Below are 8,890 nucleotides of genomic sequence, written 5' to 3' on the forward strand. Positions count from 1 at the left end.
TGCTTCAGGGGATGGTATAATTATTTTAATCCTGCTTTACAGATTAAAAAACTCAACAGTGAGAGCTGAACAGGTTTATTAGACCTCACAGTACAGGCCAAGCTAAGCAAGAAATGTAGTTGTAGGATACACTGATGTCCTAACTATTAGAAGCATGCGACCTTCCTAGAAAAGTTGGATAAAGACAGATCTACACTGTACTTTGTTATCCAGACTCAGATTTTGAGAACTTTTAGCTAAACAATTCATCCAATTTATTTCAACATGTTAATAGGTGCAAGTGTCTCATATGTAACTCACTACATCCACCCTCCTGGATTTTCTCCATTGCTCTTTGTGCTTATACAGTGTTAGTTTGGGTTGGCTTATAAAAGCTCCTAGGGCACATACATTTTCTCTTCTGTGGCAGATGGTGACTGGTCAACTGAACATTGGTGCTGAATTGAGCCTGCTAACTTCTCTATCTAGTTTGGATGTTCTTCTAGAGTTGAGCAGGCATCAAATCCCAAATGACAGAGCCATTTGTCACCACAATCCAAACCATTCTTTCAACACAGAAGGCCTGTGCAATGAATCAAAATGCTGCACTCAGACTCTTGAAAGCATTTCACACACAGCGCATCGCTCTGCTTAACACATATCAAACTACAGTAACTGCTAATAAGATAAAAAGCAGTGACAAATCAGAGAATATCGCTTCCAACAATCATGCATGACTTACCATGGCAAACACATCCTCACTGAGTAAGGAGAGTGCTCAGCGTCCGTTTCAGGTCTCCTGCTGCAGCCTTTTATGCTTTTTATTTTTATCCCATTTGTCAAAATAACAGCCTTTTATCAGTGCTGATTGCAGAGATTTTGACTCCTCACCTGCTGAGTTCCCCCTCTGCTCCATAGGGGTTTCCTAATTGAATATTTCCCCTGTGAATAGAAAAGCTTTGAATAAGAACAGGAAAAAAACTATTAACCATTTCAAAACCTCCCATGAATCTTATACCCCAGTCCTGCACACAAGCTCCTTTTCCTTTCTAAAGTGCAGAATATTCTTCTTTCAGCAAGCATACTCAGCTTTTTCTGAAGGCAATCACACTTATTATACGCTGAACATTGTACATGAACTGACGTTAAGAGCCTAACATGAGGAAGAGGAGAAGGAGAGAGAGATATTAATTAAAAGTAACTTATAAGGTGTCTGGTTTGCTTAGAGTCATTGGAGCCTCATTTCTCACATTTTGCGAGTCAAAAGCAAGGAATCATTTACTGTTTGTGCTGAGACCTGGCATTAACAATTTCTGCCCATGTCATGGTGGATGGTGTAGGATTGAAGTATGAATAGTGAACTCTCGTGTCTGCCACTATTATTCCTACAAAAGAGCCAGCAGCCTACGTGCTATCATTCACTTGAGGACGGACTAAAACCCTGTATTTCAGCTTCTGACGTGTGTGGAAGGTGGTGCTCTGGATTGAGCCAGAAGGAGGACTTTATCTGCCAGCTTCTTACCCTGACCATGGTGGCTACTGCAGATGCTCATGTTTCATCATGTCTCATCAGAAGCTGCTACTCAGGTGCTTTTGCTGCATCCCTCAGCAGAGGAGGCACAAAAGAACCACAGAGTGGAACCTGTCTGTGAAAAAAACAAACAAACAAACAAACAAGCAAAGAGTCAATGAGGCTGTTGTGCACACTTGGCTTCTTCAAAGCAAAGCAGACTTTCTTAGAAAAGGGAGGCTCTGTTGCATTGTTGCCTGGGATTTCTCAACTGTTTCCCAAGTTTTAGAAAGATCCCTACTTCTCTGCACACAAACAAACAAATACATTAAATAAATTAATGGATCAGCAAATAAATAAATAAATAGTTAAATGGATGGTGAGAATGTCTGCAAAGGAGGGAATCAGAAAGCACAGATAAGCATGGGAAGGACTTAAAAAAGCCGAAGGGAAGTTCTCTCTACATCCCTGCTTCTTCATCCTCTAAACCCTCACGGATTTATTTTTTTGTCATTTTAAAAGGGGGCTTTGCTGCACAGATGCTTTTGGAAATAGTCTTACAAAGAAATTCCTTGTAATCTTTTGATTGCATAAGCTCACAATAATGAGAAAAGCTGAGGTTTTCCCACTCTCCAATTTAGGCCAGTTATATCATATCAAGGGAGGGCAATCTGCATATTCTGATCCTGCTTTCCCAGCTTCAGGTTTATACATCTTTTAGTGTCTTTTCCCATATCATTTCCCCACTTTATGAAGCAGGTTGATGAATTCATTTATCTATTATCTAGCTGCATGTGCTGCCAGAAGATTGCAGCTGGAAGGTATCTCTCCTTGCGAGAGTGAGCAAAAGGGCATTCCTCAGTACCTGTCTTCAAATATCATCTGTTCTCCTACCAAATGATGTACTGTTGAATTTCAGCTTTGAAGCAAAACTATCTTGAGAGGAATGCCTGTTAGGGATATTTAACTAGACTCTGGTACTCCCTGTAGATTGTTAACAAGAGGTTAATTGCATTCTAATTCTTTGAATAAGCCAAGTGAAAAAGATTTCAACAAGTTTCCCTGTGTATGTACATCGGTCTGAAAAGCCAGCACTGGTGCAAGAGAAAGGGAATATCCAGAGACCCGAGTCTGCTGCAGATCAGGTGCAGACTTTTACAGACAGGTAGACAACACAGGATTCTGGTTGCAGATTCAGCCATTGCTGAGAAGGAGGGTGGGCTGGGTGAGATGACCAACGCTGGGGAGTCCTGTGGCAGCAGGCTGAAATTGCTCTGGACAGTCCAGTTTGGGGCAACTCCTGAGCAGCTGAGTCTGCTGCCTCTCTGGTCAACATGAGGGTAGGAGACAGATTTTGATTGCTGCTGGGTAGCACTGGAGAGAGGATGCTCTCTTATTTCCTGGCTCTGCTCCTTCCCCTTAACAGAGCAAAGCAGCAGTGGCTCTGGCTTTATAGGGAGCATGAGCAAAGAGGAGAACAAGGTCCTGTACATTTAGCTGCTCCTGAGAGCTTGCTGTCAGTTCCGATTATGGCTGGAAACAGCCCTGGTTGCAGGCAAGAAAAAGTAAATCAGTCTTTTGTAAATGAAGCAGTTTGATACAGCTAGGTCAGAGACTAAACACAGAATCAGAGCTTTGAATTCCCACACGTGCTCTTTAGAGTAGTGTACCTCTTTTTGTGAGGCCCAAACAGGTATGTGGAAGAGCATAACAAATATGCTTTGCATTGTGTAATCAAGTATGTTGAATAGCAGTGGAAAGGTTAAAGGCCATCACAAAAGGATATATAGTGCTACTTTGCTGCAGCTCTTCTGGCTGCTCACAAGTTATCCAGTAAGTGCAGCACAAGGGAGAAAGCTATTAATAATCCTGCTCATCATGGTTGCACAGTGAAACATCATAATCCTAGCACAAAGGAATATGTGAGCCATGAAGTGTAAAGCAAAAACTTTAGGCACTGAAGACAGCCTCAAAACTATGTAATAATTAACAAATGAGAGAAATAATATGTTTAATGGAGGCTACTCATGAAGCTACAGAAGAAGACCTCTGCAATAAATAAAATCTAAATGAAGCCTTGCGCCTGAGCCAGAGAGCAGAGTGTTCCAGCTCACCGTCATAAACTCTATAAATATTTTTGTGAACAGATCAGATAAAGTGTTTGGCATGCAGGTGCCTAATAAATGCTACCAGTGCTGGAACATGCTAATCTCAATTTTGTACACATCCATGTGTTAGAGTTCATGTGTGCTTCTACAGCTATGGACTACTTCTACAAGTCATGGTTTTAGATTGCGACCCTGAATTTCTATCAAAAACATTGAGAGAAAATGCATATACATTCAGTTTGTCAGTGTACTCTGATAGCACTTTCCAAAGAAGTCTGTGATAAGGTAGTATGGTTTGGTTATATGTACATGCCACTTACATAAATACACATCTAATTTTAGTGCATAAAGCGTATTCATATTTTCCTGAAATTACCAATGCTATGATCTTGACTGACAAGCAACAAGAAGAAAATCCTATCAGCACATTCCCACAGAAAAGAAACAGTACATTTTGGAATAACAGTAGCTACTGAAGGCCTTGAAGATAATGTATGTAAAACTTAATAACTGAGTAAATATCATAATATTTGTATGCAAGTATTATGCAGTATATTTAAGGAAAATCTCCTCTGTTAAATGTGCATACCTTGATTAAATCCTGTAAAAAATGTTAAGTGTATTTCCAGGCATATTTCCATCACCAATTTACAACATTTGGATCACTTGTATTCAGAAGGTATGCAAATGGCTTTAGCTGGGTCATATTTTAGCTGGTATTTCTACCAAATATAATACCATGGGAAATTTCTCTTGTCAGAACACATTTATTTTATTATTTAGATGATTATGGCTGTATTTTTTCTTCAGCTAGTCTTCCCTGTTGATATGCTGAATTCTCAGATTTTTGACAAATGCTTACATTGCAATTACTTTAGATATAATATAGTGTCTTTTATTCCCAGTTTTCATGGATCTTTAAAATTATTAAGTTTCTATCAAAACTGCCAAAGGGAACAAACCGGTTATGGCCCTTCTCCATAGGTGGAACTAGCACTGATGTTGGGACAAAGTATTGTCATAAATGTTAAAAACATGTACAATAAAATATGCAAATGTTCACACCCAGAGTTCAGAAAAGACAGAGATGTGACTACTTATTTCAATATTTCCATTGCATTAAGAATAGCAATCCCAATTTACAGAAAATATTACCGTTATAGAATTTGCTTTAGTTCAAGGTGTAAACAAACAAAAAAAGAGCAATTATTACTTAAAAAATGGGGAATTGGATGTGAGCTTTCACCCTCTCAGATGCTTTATTACTCAAGCCCTAGTACCGTTTCTATTACTACTTTAACATGAACAGTCACTGGGAAAATAAAATAAGAAGGTATTTGAAATCATGTCCCCCACAGCCTAGCTGACTGGCTTTTCAGCTGCTGCGCTAATGACTCATTTCTAACGGCTCGCATTTGTTTCACGTTCTCTCAGCTTTCTATTAAGGCTTTATCAGAATTGTTCCTTTTATTTTTTTATTTATTTTTATAATTCACTCTCTCTCCAAATGCATAAACATTAGAGTTTGAAAAATAGCCTGACTAAGAAGGAAATATATCTGTAGTGTAAAATGCAAACAGTCTTGGGTAAAGCTTATCAGAGGAGAAAGCACAGGTTTATGAAAGAATAAAAATTAAGATATACCAGAAGTGGGGTCTTTCTCAGTCACCATGCTTCTACAGAAATATGTTACTTCTAGAGGAGCAATGAACAGGAAAAAGCAACATAACAGAAGTAATTAATACCAAATTCACCTAAATCTTGTGTCAGTAACTTCATTAATAATATGACTAATGTACTGTAACTTTTGTCCTGTTTGTAAAAATGACCAGCAAATAATTAATCAATCCTTCCAATAGGATTAAGAAGAGAATAATAGGCAGGATTAGCCAAAATCTAGGCAGCCTAACTTGAAGTGGGGTCCTATCGGTACAGCTATAGTAGATGTCAGTATGGCAAATGCCCTACTTGTGCACCAACCAACCTCTTCTCTAAGACAGCCCTTGACCTTAAAGCCGGATTGGGGTGGACTTGGTCTATGTGGCAAATGTAGTATAGGCATATAATTAAACGTTGTCATTTTATGGCTATTTTATCAATTTGCTACAGGTAGCATGAAAATACTGGAAAAAGCAAAGTCTGCAATGATATTAGAGCCAAATAAAAGTTTCAGAAATGAATCCTGAGTGTCTGAATTTCTATTTCCATCTAACCATGATTGCAAAGTATAAATGCTATACCAGTGGTACTACAAGAAGGCTACATTTCTAGGCAACCCAGTCTCTGGCCCCTGCTAGTCATATAACATTTCAACAGGCAAAAAGAAAACTTTCGAATGTGCCTTGTTTTTTTTCCATGTTAATAATACTGCAGGCCTTTAGCTTCTTAAAAACCTAGTGCCATGTGATTGAGAAGGAGCTCAGTGGAGGACAAATGAGGATGAGACTGTATAGGGCAGCAGCTTTGCAGGTGCAGAATGATGCTTGTGTCTGTCAGCACCTCGCTTTGTCTGGCTGCCACCTTCCCTGAGTGCCATGGCACTGCCTCATGGGCATGGACTGCACAGGATAAACAGCAGGACAAGTGTTGGCATTGTTTGGAAGGGAGCAGGGCACCTGGCAAATCCACCCCATTTTCTTTCAATGGCATAGCATGTTTTCCAGAAGAAAGCATTCTTCAGAGGAGCACAAAAGCAGCAAATATTCACCTATTAGCAAAAAGAAAAAACAAACAGACAGGTTTTCATTAATTCTTTCAGTAGTATTAATGTAGTAATGTATTAATCCCTGTAGCTTAGGTTGATATCAGTCCTTCCTAGATAATATATACTATCTTTTCTTATATATAAAAAAAGCATTGAAATGAAATAAAGTGATGTGCTATTGAGCTTGAGCCAATCCCTTGAAGCAGGGCTTTTTGCTATGCAATGCTAGTCAACAAGGGAAGAACAACCACAGAGCTGTTTTAATTACCTGAACTATTCACCTAAAACGACAGATAAACTGACTCTCCAAAAAGAAAGAAAGAAATCCCTGTTTGTTACTGGAAAGCAAAATGCTGAGTTTAAAAAAATAAATAATAAAAAGCTTCATTTGCCTGAGGTTTCTACTCAGAATTCCTCCCATGACAGCTGGATAGAGGAAGTGAATATACAAGACACACAAAAGAGGGATCCTATTTTTGGCAGAAAAGGTACTGCCAAAAGCACTCCAGCCTTGGTCTTCTATCATTAAGGTTGTAATGACATGAAGCTGGTGCCTCTGTGCATTAGCATACAACAACACTGTCTTTTTGTCATAGCATACAGGGATACTTCCCTACTCAGCTGCTAAGAAAATTGTGAGAGCTGGAGTAGCCTTTTCCCAAGGGGATGGAGACAGTTCTGATTACTGTGATCTTGAAGAACTGAGAGTGGCCAGTGTGATGCACTGCTTAGTTGCTTAGAGGTAAGAAATCAGTCCAAAATTCTCTTCTCTGCCATTTATCAGTAACCCCCTACAGACCTCTCCTTCTGTGCTTCAGTTCATACCTTTCCTACCTGCCGATATTACCCAGTTTTACAACTCCCTTATACTAATGCAGTGTGAACTTTGTAGAACAAGGGTCCTTATCTGAGTAGCTGAGCAGCAGCTGCCTGTTTATGCAGACATGTTAGCAGACATGTCAAAACAAGGCAAGAGAGAAATTATATGGCAAGGAGACATTTACTTACCAAAATCCAAACTGCAAAGGGGGAAGAAGTTAATTGTTGTTAAAGTTGCTTCTCAAACATTGTGTGTTTTGTTTTTTAATGTAACTAGTTATTATGTTTCTGCAGGTTGAGGCTGCACCTTCAAGAACACTTTATTCCTGGATAATTTAGAAACTAATCAAGAATTAATTTCAAGGAATTAACAAGATGTGGAAAGCTAAAGTCTGTTGTCATTGTGAAATCCTGCTTTTCAGCAATATTAATCAACATGGCTTAGCTTTTGAGTACAAATATTTCTATTCACTTTTTCCATCAGAAAATACACATCCCATTTTGAAAATATTTAAAGTATAACACACAAGAAAGACAAAGTCAAAATCAAATTTCAGTGAATTCTGAAACTGGGTCTTAGTAGTTATGCAAGACAAACTACTACAGCCTGTGCAATACCCTTTGGCCCAAAGAGGTTGCCAGATAGTCTCTTAGGCCATCAAATAAAGCTGGAGAGAAAGTTGTGTTGTTGACTTTTCAAGTTGATTGCTGTGAAAGTGAAGGTAATTTTCTTGAACTTAACAAAACACACAAAAGAGAAAGAGACAGTGTAGCAAAAAGTAGGGAAGCATGTTTTTGTGTTCATGTTCTCAGTTTAGTGGCAGCTGGTCAGTCACAGATGGATGCTCTGGGCTGGCAGGTCATCCATGACAGCTGTTGCTGTAAACCTTGGCTTGCTTCCCTGGTCCACAGCATCAACAGGATGGGTTGAATAAATCTCTTTCTTTCCCTCATTCCTTGCAAGCTAGGCCCAAGTGAAGGGCCTGCTCTGTGCTATGGAATTGGTGAAACTAACGTCCTCCCCCAAAAGATTGCCTGGGATAAAGTGGAGGTCTGTGAAGAAGGACATGCAGCCATGTATGACGGAGCAAGAGCTGATGCAGTTAGAGCATCGCAGCTGGCTATCCCAAGACCCAAAGCTTGTGCATAACAATCAGAGTTATTCAGCCCTGCTCACCTTATGCCTTTGCATCCTGCAGCAACTCATCATCTCTTTGTTTTGGTCCATAGCATTGTGTTTCTCTTTGGGTGTGTATATATAAAGCTTCTCAGACTCTAAACTGATTACTGATATAAATAAAGTATGATATATTGAAGTCACCAATTAAGCCTAATTTTTCTCCTTCACTTAAAAGTCTTGATAATACACAGCCCTTGAAAATTAATAGTTTATTGTGTTTGAATTATCCTATATTTGCCTCCTCTTTGTATTCCTTCTGTCATTAGTCCTTAGAAACTATCTAATGACTACTGACTACTACCATAGGTAATGACATATATGATGATCTTTCACTTAGTTTCCTCCAGGTGAGCTAGCAGATCGCTGGCCTCAATTAATACCAGTGTCTTTTGCTATGACACATGATTACTACTCAGAATCAACCAAAATAAACAAAAAACCAAGAATGTTCATAGTCTCAGTTTGGAATTAGAACATATTTATGCATTTGTATTATTTAAAAATGTTGGCTTTTACACAAATGGACTTATTAGAGAAAGAACATTCTGTATAGCTGAAGAAATAAAAGGATCTTAATAATTAATCTTAAA

General features: G+C 38.8%; 1 long non-coding RNA gene across 1 annotated transcript in view; it reads right to left on the reverse strand.

Annotated features, from left to right (window-relative positions):
- Window positions 1-800: 800 nt before the first annotated feature.
- Window positions 801-8,890, reverse strand: part of LOC134159697 (uncharacterized) — a 34,742-nt gene continuing 26,652 nt past the window's right edge. Inside the window, exons 2-3 of the long non-coding RNA XR_009963259.1 lie at window positions 1,502-1,621; window positions 801-921 (exon numbers count right to left, since the gene is read on the reverse strand). This is a non-coding gene — a long non-coding RNA (uncharacterized LOC134159697). The remainder of the gene's footprint in view (window positions 922-1,501; window positions 1,622-8,890) is intronic.

Source organism: Pezoporus occidentalis, unplaced genomic scaffold, assembly GCF_034315485.1.
Source record: "Pezoporus occidentalis ecotype Australia unplaced genomic scaffold, CSIRO_AGI_Poc_V1 ctg15, whole genome shotgun sequence".
Classification (NCBI taxonomy): Eukaryota; Metazoa; Chordata; class Aves; order Psittaciformes; family Psittacidae; genus Pezoporus; species Pezoporus occidentalis.